Here is an 11,630-nt window from a genome sequence, read left to right as displayed (position 1 = left end):
GATGAATTATGATGGACCTCAAGATTTGTTTCCTAGAAACGTGAATGCAGATTGGATGATACCTGGACCTTTGGGGCACTTATACAACATGGGTTTCTGAGAGAGAGAGAGAGAGAGAGAGAGTGAATGGTTAGAGGATCCTGCTCATTGATGTAATGACTTTGATCTATTTCCCTCTCCTCTCTCTTGGTACTCCTGTTTCGCTGTAGCTCTTATTATGTCCTGTTGATTTTTTTGGTTTAATGGTTATGTCTTAGAGTGTAAGATTAGAATTAAGAGGACTTGACCTGGAATTCTCGCTCTGTAATTCCCGGTGAGACCGGGGGGAGTCCCAGAACCAGTCGGTGCCTCATTTTCTTCATTTATGTAATGAAGAGTTTGGGTTACATAACCTAGGAGTTGCTTTCCAGCTATGAGTCTGTAATCCTATGAATGAGATATGGGGCTGGAAACAGAAGAGGAGAAAAGTGGTGAAGACTTTAGCTGTACTAAAAAGTTGAGTAAGGACAAAGGATGCATCATCTACTAATTAATCACATGCTCTGCTCTAGCTTCAGACCAACTAGGTGCTAGCAAAGTTGATCTTGAGATATATTTAACCAAGTTCATATAGATAGTTTGCTGTTTATGAAAATGATTGAAACATCAACCCCACTGTGTAGAATAGAATGCATTGGACCAGGTTGCATCTTATGACTTGCTTATGCCCCTATTTCACGTTGGAATGAGGCATTCTGTCCCACCTACTACTGGGTTAGCAATAGTCTCACTAGCAAGAGAAAGCCATTTTGGTGCTAGAAATTACTGATGTGACAAACCCCAACCCCCCCCACTCAAAATGGATTTTAGCAGCAGGCTGCTTATAGCAGTACATAGAGAAGACATTTCGAAGCTCATCTGAATACTGGCTGCCATGTAAGGACTTTATGGTAGCGGTGAGAAGAGTTGCAGAAGTGGCCCACGGATGATGGTGGTTGGAGTTTTCTTGGCAGAACTAATTGTTTACCTCACTTGAAAGGGACGTTTCCCCACCCACCCAAAATGTAGGTAACCACAAACCTCTGATAGCCTCTGCCTATATGAAGATAAATTGAATGGCATGACAATTCAGGATCTCTGGCTTGCCGGAGCAAAGCAAAATTAAAAGAATTTAGGCTCAGAAAAATCAGAAAAGACTGGTCTGTCATTCAGTGGCATCATGAGAGTGTTGCCTTCTTGTCAGAGGAAATGTTTTGGTTCTTAAAAAAGCAGGCTCCCAACTGCTCTATGATATTTATGCACTTCTCTAACTTGTGTCAAGAAACAGATGGTTGCAGTGCCCCAACTGAATATGAAATGGAGGGATATGCTAGAAAAGAGAATACAGACACTTAGGGCTCTGGGAGGTGGTAGAAAGTGGAGAAGGAGAATGGAGCAGATCTCTAAAACCAACTCAGAAATAGCTACCAATCCCAAATTTCTGTGATGTTCTTTTTCTTCCTGTGGCTCATGATTACATTGTGTGTTTTCATAGCTCTTTGGGCCAGTAGCATTTCTCCTAGCAGCGCCTTCCTGATCCTTCTGAAAATGAAGTTTTCTTATTCCCCCGACCACAGAGCCTACTTCTAAAGGGTGCTAGGATTGGCTGCCAGAGGCCTTTAGATAACTGAGGCAGCAGCAACCAGAATGTTCCTGTGGGACCTGATTGGGGCTTGCCAGTTGCTGTAATTTCTCCTCTCTTTATGTTTTGTTTAAATGGCAGTGGCAGCCTTAGTGCTAATGATCTATTTGAGCTGTAAGACATGAAAGTGGAATGCCAAGGAGTGACCCATGGAGGACAGCAGTCATTGTCCAATCCCAGTACTGACTCTGTTTACCTTCTGTGTAGTAGACACAGATTGCATGTCTCATGGTCCCCTTCGGTGTTTATTTCCCAGGAATCTCTTAGGTCCTTGCTTCTCTACCAGAAATAGGGAAAGCGTGAGCCACTTGGCTTGATCTGTGTCTTTCTGCAGCTGTCCTGTGCAAGGCCAGCCACAGAGCTCAGAATCCAGGTTCCCTGTACTCTTGGAACCCGTGGAAACTAGATTCAGAACAGAGAGACTCACCTTTGTCAATATTGTCTATCCATCCCATCCATCTCATTAGTGGGTGTGGAAGCAGAGGGGTCTTGAGTCACTGTGTGCTTGGAGATTAATCAGGCTGCTGGACCATGTTTCTGCTTGGCATTATCAGTGGGGCTAGTCATGCCTCAGGTGCTGCTCCAGTACCTGCAGGGAGCTTCATTCACTGTTGCTGGAACTGCTGGTTGATACCTAGTCCTGCCTGCAATAAACCATACTTCATGCAGCAACTTGGTCTTGTGTAGTTACTTCCTGAATTGTTCTCTTTGAACCCAGGTAGTGATGGGCCAGCATAGCTTAGAGTCCGAAGGGCTTAGAACAGCTAATTCAGGTTCAATGACAGGAAATAATTAGGGCTCCTTTGGGAGGTGGCAGCCCCACCCCCAGAAGTCTTCAAGCAAAGGCATGTTACCGTTGGGGTTCACTTGGGTAGAGGACCCTTCCAGTTCAGTTTCCATGATAGGCAGATGACATCCTCAGTTATGTTACTATTTCAGTAGTCCTGGAGAGCTCTTTTGTTCTGCCACCTATCCCTGAAACTACTCCCACGGTTCTCCACTACGGCTGATTTTTTGACTCTTGGCATTTAAGTTTTCCCAGTTCATGTATCCATGCTCTTTGCTCACTGTTCTCTTCTCCTGAAATTTCCTCTCCATGTTTCCAGTTGTATTTTTACAGGTGCTTTAAGGCCAAACATCATCATAGATGTCTTTGGAGTTTACAGAATGCAAGACGGTCCCAAATGGGTAGTTTCTCTTTACAGTACAATTATGTAACGGTTCTCAGTACAAAAACAAAATGTATACCTTTTAAAAGATCATTGCATTTCTAGACACAGATCTAGACTTCTAGTGCAAGAGAAGACTAATCAGGGGCAGTTGGGTGGTGGATAAAGCACCGGCCCTGAAGTCAGGAGGACCTGAGTTCAAATGTGGCCTACAAACACTTGACACTAGCTGTGTGACCCTGGGCAAGTCACTTAACCCCAGTTGCCTTTAAAAAAAAAAAAGGCTAATTGTGTCACAATAATAACAATGAAATGAAAACACCATTTGAATAGTAACCTATCTATGAATCCACCAGCAGTAAGTTTCTGTATATATGACACATTAATGTGAAGTTCATTAAGATTCTTAGTGGGGAGTAATTCATGTACACCAGTGTCAAAATTGGGTGCTGCAATGAAATACCTACAGAATACTTTATCGGTAGTTTAGGGGGCAAAAAAGTTGAAAACAATGACATTTTCTTACAGTGTGTTAAAGTCTCCAGAAATTCATATTAATGATAGAGATTTTTTTTTAAAAAAAAAGCTTTTTAAAGAAGTTTCAGCATTGTTGAAGATTGTTAAAATTAAGTTATGTGTTATTCTAACGTCATTTTGTTTTCCCATTTTGGTGCTTCAGAGAATTTTCTGAAATAGTTTCAAGAACAACAGTGGAACATTATAAAATATCTGCAGCTAGGTGGCACAGGAGATAGAGCACCGGCCCTGGAGTCAGAAAGACCCGAGTTCAAATTCAATTTCAGACACCAGCTGTGTGACTGGGCAAGTCAACCCTGATTGCCTCAAAAAGAGTCAAGTATCTGTGTATGTGTAGACATACATTTATATATGCAACTTTACTACTTGCGCTCAAATATTTTCACCACTTTTCCCAAAGCCAAATAGCTTTAATCATCCAAAGGTAGGACGTCTTGAAAGCTATAGCTGTGTCCACGTGGCATTCACAGTCCTTTGTAACTTAAGATACTCCATCTCCCAACTCCAGGTGTTTTTTGTTAGCTCTTCCCGTACCTGGAACACTTCTTCTCATCTCCACCTCTTGGCTTCTTTCATGTCGTCACTGAAGTCTCATTACCTACCAGAAGCATTTCTTAATCCCTCAATTCTATGCCTTCCCTTTGTTAATTATTTCATATTTATCTTGTATATAGCTTATGTGTACATAGTTATATGCATATTGTCTCTCCCGTTGGATTGTGAACTCTTGAGGACAGAGACATCCCCAGTGCTTAACAGTGCCTGGCACATAGGCACTTATCTTTATTAACCAACATGGCCGCCAAACCCATTTTGACAGGCTTCAATCAGTTGCCACTGCTACGGTGTGATAACGTTTGGGGAATGGGGTTATCCCATTCCCCTTTCCCTTCTGCCAGCATACCTGCCAGGTTCAGTTTTTAAAAAGATGTTTATTTACAAGAGGACATAGATTCAAAAAATATCTACCAGTAAGTAGGGGTGGATGGCAGGGCATCTTACACACCTAGACCCAGGGGCTTGGGAGCTCTCTGGGGCTTAGTAAGAGATGTGGCCTCCACAATCCTCTAGGCTCCAAAGTTACCCCTTTTCTGGAGAGACAGAATGAGTCCTTCACTTGTGTCCCAACTAGACTGACCATTTCTTGCTTGGTTATCTGCCAGTGATCAGTGCTTCAATTCCATTTACTCCATTTAACATCAATTCACTTTTACACAGGGGTGTATTACTGCAGACAGAGCAAGAAGGAAACTCCAAACGTTTCCTCCCTAAACCTGAGGACACTGCCTTGTCCCTTGGGTGATGTGGCTACTAAGGACATTCATCCCAAAGTGATTTCAGAATGTGGCATCGCTGATGGCAAGGACTTACTCCCTTGGATTGATGCTAGGCCCACACATCACTTGGAATGTCACCCCTCATGGACTCCAGGTCCCAGATTCTGGGCTCTTTCTGTTCTCTAACACTCCCCATGAAACAGGAGGATAAAACAAGGTCAAGAAGAGAGGTCCACGTTCTTAGGCTTGAGGTCCCTGACTTTGCATCTTCACCTCTGTCACCCACACAGCAAAGGGGGTCAAGGCCCTGGCCAGCTAGTGCCTTTTGAACACTCCCAATCTTGGCTACACAACCACAGCCTGTCCTCATCATGTGGTTAACAGGCTAGAACCAAATACAGGACATCTGTGCATGCTTCCAATCCAGGCACGGGGCATTGCCGTTATAAGCCTATCGGGAAGCAGGCTTCTCAACCTTTTCCACGAGAGGGATTGCATCAGTCCTTCCTCCCTTCCCTCTCTGTGGCCTTGGGGAGGGGAAATGGCTGCAACAGCAGCTGCCCCCGCAGCAGTTCTAATGAGGTTGCTACACCTACTGTCCCAGCCAGGCTTGGGCCTCCTCTCTTTTCCCCTTAGGAATTTTTCTCTTTTTCAAGGCCCATACCCAGACCCGAACCAAGAAATATTTCCTTGCCTGGGAAACATGTGTGAAAACTTAAAATCCCCATAATCTGTGAACGTCCAGACTGCTCCTGCCCCCTTGCAGAGAAGGTCTTAGTGGCGGGTTAATCAGTGGAGTCCCCAGGTAACAGACAATGTGTGTTTATGTTCATTTGTCCAGAGGCTGTGAAGTCACATGTGGCTCATTCACTGAGTGAACTATTCACAGATCACAAAGTATGTGGAAACTAGGAGCCAGCACATTCTCAGATTTTAAAGGAAGTTTAGGGGGGGAAAAAATTCCTGGTTTTTCCTTTGGGTTATATAATCTCCATTTTGGTAGAATTATGTGTGTTTTCACTGGCTTAAGAATCACCCCAGTCCTAGGATTCTAGAGCCATGAATGCAGCTAAACAGGTAGCAAGAGACAGTGCCTCATCCTTGCCATCTCAACTCTGCCTCATTAAGTCTGTAGTATACCTATTACCCCATTCACTTTTCAGCTATTTTCTCTCCTTATTAAGAAAAAAAACAAATTTAAATTTAAAAGAAAGAAAAAGAAAACCATTGTAACAAATCTACATAGTTGAACAAAACAAATTCCTGCATTAGCCATATCCTAAGACTATTTTGTTTATTAAGTAAGGTAGTAAAAGTAGAATTTATTAAGTGCCTACAATGTCCAGCCAGTGTGCTAAGCACTGGGGATGCAATCAATAAAGAGACAGTCCCTGTCTGCAGGGAGGTTACAATCTAATGGAGAAAAACCACACAAAATGAGGCTGGAAAGGGCTGGGGAGGCATCGGGAAGAGGGGGTGGTGAACGGGGGCACCGGGGGAACCCAGCTCAGATACATCTTTTTCCATGAAGTTGAAGACGGGCAAAGCGGCAGAAGCAGAATGGAGTGAGCCCAGAAGTCCTGTTTCTGTAATCTATACAGAAAGGCAGTGGGAGGAATTTAGTACTCCACCCTCTGATTAGAGGGGAGAGGAGGCTAAGGGAGGTAGAGTCTGAAAAGGCTTTGTTTAGCAGCATGGTGATGAAGTGAAATGTGACGGCTTAACCTGGGGGAGCATCGTGTTCCAGGAGCTGAAACCAGGCCCAGCAGCGGCTGGAGAGGGGAGTGAGCTAAAACCGTGCGTCTCATTCTGCACCAGAGCCCATCATCTCTCCGTGAGCAGGATGCTTTGTAACTAGGCCCTGGAATTGTTGTTGGTCATTGCATCGATCAGAGGTCTTAAAGCTTTCGAAGTTGTTTGTCTTGTCGGTGTTTCTGTCACGGTGCAAGACTTGGGGTTTGAAAACTGGGAAACCCGAGTCCCAGAGCTTTAGTGTAATTAGTGGGGAAATAACCATTGCCTACAAGTCCCCGAGACCGGCATCCAGCCAAGCAGCGTCTGGTGGAGACGCGGACAAGGAAGCATTCAGAGGCTAGGAGGCCTGGGAAGCACCGAGTCTGGGACTGGAAAAGGACCCTCTAGTCGGACTCACGCACAAAGGGTCAGAGTTGGAGTCAGAGAGCGAGGATTAACGCCGGGGTTAATGCCCCCAACTCTCCACCGTAATGTACCCAACAAGCGTCATCCGAGCTCTCTTTGAATACCCTCCTTAGACAGTAGACGGTTCACTCCACGTTGGCACAGCTCCCATCGTGAGGAATTATTTTCTTGATATCAGTCCTAAGCTGGCTTCTTGGCTGATGCCTACCTCTCCCCCCAGGCTCCTGGTTCTGCCCTCTGGGGCCAGACAGACCAGGCCAAATCTCATTTCTCTTCCCCACGGCAACCTTGAATGCAGTCATCCCGTGTTTCCCCCATGCCAAGCATTCTCAGTTGCCCCACCTGATCTTCCTGTCTCACAGCCCTTTACCATCTTCTTTGTGTTTCACAAAACAGCCTCCAGTTGAACTATCCTCTTCCGAAACCATTGTGCCTCGAACGGAAGCCAGTGCACCAGCTGGAGACTGAGGGGGGGCAGTCCAGAACTCTGGGCTCCCTCGGCCTGGCAGCCCAGCCCCTCTGAAGGCAAGCCAGGCTCTTTGGGCTACCACAACACACCAATGCCTCATGTGGAGCTTTCAGTCTGTTAAAACCCTCTGACTGTCTGTCCATTCATTCCCCCATATCAGACTTGTGAAGGTGATTTTTTATACCCAAGTGCAGGACTTTACCTTTATCCCAACACTTTCATCGGTCAAGATCTTTTTAGATTCTGATTCTCTCATTCTGTCTAGGCCCTTTCCCTTCCTGCTTTGCATCATCTGCAAATCTGATGAGCGTACTATCTGTGCATTTAAACAGGTCTCCAATAAACATGTTAAATTGCACAGGGCCCAGCGGAGATCCCTGAGGCACTCCACTGGAGACCTCTAGCAATGTTGGCATCAGACAACAACAACAATTTTTACTACTTCTTCTACCGCTGCTTGGTGAAAATTTACATAGCTCTTTAAGGCTGGCAAGGTTCATTGCCTGTATGTGTATGTATGTGTCCAAATACACATAGTAGTGTCTAATTATGAACATATTATGAAATCATGTGTATGTAACTTCATTTGATCCTTACAACAACTCGGAGGGAAGTGCTATTGTCTTTATTTTACAGATGATGAAATTGAGGTAAATGGAGGTTAAGCGACTTGCCCAAGGTCGCACAGCTAGTAAAAACCCTTGAGATGGAATTCAGAGTCAGACGTTCCAGACTCCCGAGCCCCACACTCTATCAAATCTGCCACCTCACTAGCTGCCTCATGCTGACATACTAATGTATGTATGTAATGTATTGGATCCAATATCCTCCTCTGGAGGAAAAAACTGATACTATCTGACTACAGACTGAAGCATACTATTCTTCACTTTCTTTTCTATTTTTGTTTGTCTGTTGTACAAAATGACAAATATGGAAATGTCTTACATGATCGCACATGTATAACCTATGTTCAATTGTTTACTATCTCGAGGGGGAGAGGAAAGAGAGAGAAAGAGAAGGATAGAATGTGGAACTCAAAACAAAACAAAAAAAGTTTGAAAAATTGTTTTAACATGTAGTTTGGGAAAAATAAAATATTATTAAAACATAAAATAGAAGATGTGGGAAAACTGGAACACTAATGCATTGTTGGTGGAGTTGTGAACTGATCCAACCATTCTGGAGAGCAATGCGGAACTATGCCCAAAGGGCTATAAAATTGTGCGTCCCCTTTGACCCAGAAATAGCACTTCTAGGTCTGTGCCCCAAAGAGATCACACAAACGGGCAAAGGACCCACGTGTACAAAAATATTTATAGCAGCTCTTTTTGTGGTGCCCAAGAATTGGAAATTGAGGGGATGCCCATCCTTCGGGGAATAGCTGAACGAGAACATGAATGTAATGGAATACCATTGTGCTATAAGAAATGATGAACAGGCAGACTTCAGAAAAACCTGGAAAGACTCGTATGGACTGATGCTGAGTGAGGTGAGCAGAACCAGGAGAACGGTGTACACAGTAACAGCCACTTTGTGCAATGACTGACTTTGACAGACTTGGTTCTTCTCAGCAATGCAAGGATCTTAGACAACTCCAAAAGACTCACAATGGAAAAAGCTGCCCGCAGCCAGAGAAAGAACGATGGAGTTGGAGTGCCGGTGGAAGCCGACTGTCTGCTCTCTCTCTCTTTTTGGTTTTGTTTCTTCTTTCTGGTGGTTCCTCTTATTGGTTGTAATTCTTCCTTACAACGTGATGAATGTGAAAATATGTTTAATAAGAAAGTATATGTAGAGCCTCCATCAGATTGCATGCTGTCTCGGGAAGGGGGAGGAGGGAAGGCAGAAGGGGGTTGGGGGAAGAGAGGCAGAGGAACTTAGAACCCAAAAGCTTACAGAAGTGAATGTTGGAAACTAAAAATAAATTAATTAATTTTTAAAGAAATAAACTTAACAAGCTAATTTTTTAGAAAAGAATATATGGATCACAGCAGCACAGATATACAGTGTTGGATGTGGGACTGCAGAGGTCATGTAGGTCAACCTAGATCGGTAAGAGAAGTCCCACTACAACATACTCAACAAAATGTTTTGTCTTTTTTGTGATCCCCACCAATTAGCAGTGTCTGGCACCTCGTAGGCACTCAGTCAATACTTGAGGAGGGAGAAGAAGAGGAGGATGACTGGCAGGGCTCCAAGTAGCCCAGGTCCTCAGAGAACCTTCCCAAATGGGGAAGTCGTGCCTTGTTACATCCCTTCTCCCCTGGCCCCTCCAAGGTAAGGTCCTCAGTTTCCCCCTAGGCAGTCCCTGCATAGATAGGAAAGAGAGCTGAGCAGGAGGCCCTGCGTGACTGGAAGGGACAAGGGAAGGCAGAGCAGGGACCCCTGGCTTATGCATTGGCCACAGAGGAAAAGGACTACTATGGGATATCCTCTCCACTGGGAGCAGAAAGGCAGCCCAAGGGGACCACGGCCAAGAAAGAGAAGCCAAGACAGGGACGAATGGCCGGCCAGGGCCAGAAGTCACAGAGAAATCAGGCCATCGCAAGGGACTACTTTCTAGGAGGAGAAGAGAGGTTAGAAAGCCTGCATGCTGGCCTGACCAAGAAACACTGGGAGAGATGCGTAGCACTTAATAAGCCCTTAATAAATGCTTCTTAACTTGACTTGCCTGGAGAGAAGGGGATCGTAAGATCACTGATTTAGAGCTGAAAGGAATTGTAAAGGCCGTCAAGCCTAACCTCCTCATTAACTCAGGTCCGTAGAGGTTCACTGACATTTTCAGGGTCACACAGCTGGTACCTCACAATTCTAGGCTGTAGGGACACGGGTGGTGGGGTGTGTGTTTGTGTGTGATTCTGAGGGAACCCACTTCCCTCACCAGGCTGTTCTCAGGCTCAAAGGAGAGAATGAACATGAATAGGTATATTCGAAAATCCAGAAAACTCTTTGGGCTAAAGGTTGGCTCCAGGAGGAAGTGGGGAGGGGCAGGAAATGAGGCGTGAGGGACAGCCCCAGCTGGCGTGCTGAGAGCATCCTCATTCCCAGCCCAGGCTGGAGGTGCTTTGGAGCTTGACCTCCAGATAGCTCTCAGTCACCGCAGAGGCAGGGGCTCTTCCTTGCATGTGCACCAGCTCCTCCAGGGAGATCTGGACACCAGTGAGGAAAGGCTTGTCCGGCAGGAACTTCTATTTTAGACACTGTAAGTTTGGGCCACTCTGGCGACATCCCCGTCCTCTTTCTCCTGCAGGAGATGGCCTTTGATAAGTGAGGCTGGCACATGTTGGGGGAGGGTTCAGCCATCCTTGACTCCTGACCGCACACAGTCACCCTCATGCCATACCCCACCTCAAGATGCTCGGGTACTCGGCACTGACCACATTGGGCCAGGCAGGGACAGCAGCCCTTCCCTAGGTACCCTGTCCTCTCATTCAAATCAACAGTATGGAGTCAAAGGTACCCTGCACTAAGTCAGCAGGGGGTATGGGTCTGCTTACTGGAGAAGCAAGCACCAGTGGACGAAGGCATTGTACTTCAATCTCAGGTGGTGCAGAATGGCTATGTTTGGCGGGGGGGGGGGGGGGGGGGCGCGGCGGGGGGGGGGAGACAGCCTTGGTGGGGGGGGGCTTTCTCACAGAATCTTACAGCTGGAAACACCTCCAATGTCATCCTCTAGACTCCTTCCTCCATCCCCTTTCTACCCCTTCCCAGGGCATTCCCCTGTCCCTCAGGGCAGTGACCTCATACTTCTCAATATCCAGACACCTTCAAGGTATCAGGAGGTTCCCTTGGGCCACTCCATCTACCTGTCCCAGCCCCCCTCCCTCAACAAAGTGTCCATGGGAAAAGGGGTGGGGATGGAAATGCTTCGGTCACTCCTCCCACCCAGGGTTCTGGGCCTTTCATTTTTCTGTGGTTGTCAGAGCTTTCTTGCTTTTTCTCCAAAATGACACTTAATCTTTTATCTACAGACCTTTGGCTGTCCCCACGCTTGAGATGAGGTCCCAAATGACCTCTGACCTCTTAGCGTCCTTTGCTTCCTTCAAAACTCAGCCCAGGCTCCTCCTTCTGCCTTGGCCAGTCTCCCCTCCCCCCACCCCAGCTCCCAGTGCCTTCTCCTCTGAAAGTTTACCCAGTATTTTGCTCACAGTTTTGTATAAATACAAAACATATGTACACATCTATATATATGGACTCATTGTCTCCTCAGAGAGGATGCAAGTCCCTGAGCCCATGAGGCTGCTCCCCCACCCCCTCCAGCCCCTGCTGGGCACAACACTGACCCAGCAAAAGGCACAAACTTTTGCCTGCACCAGAGGGCAAAAATGGGGACAGATGAGCCCAGAGGGAGCATTACATTC

The sequence above is a fragment of the Vombatus ursinus genome, unplaced genomic scaffold (genome assembly GCF_900497805.2).
Source record: "Vombatus ursinus unplaced genomic scaffold, bare-nosed wombat genome assembly UNPS02014210.1, whole genome shotgun sequence".
Lineage (NCBI taxonomy): Eukaryota > Metazoa > Chordata > Mammalia > Diprotodontia > Vombatidae > Vombatus > Vombatus ursinus.
The sequence above is the reverse complement of the archived record's forward strand: the minus strand, read 5'-3'. Positions refer to the sequence as shown.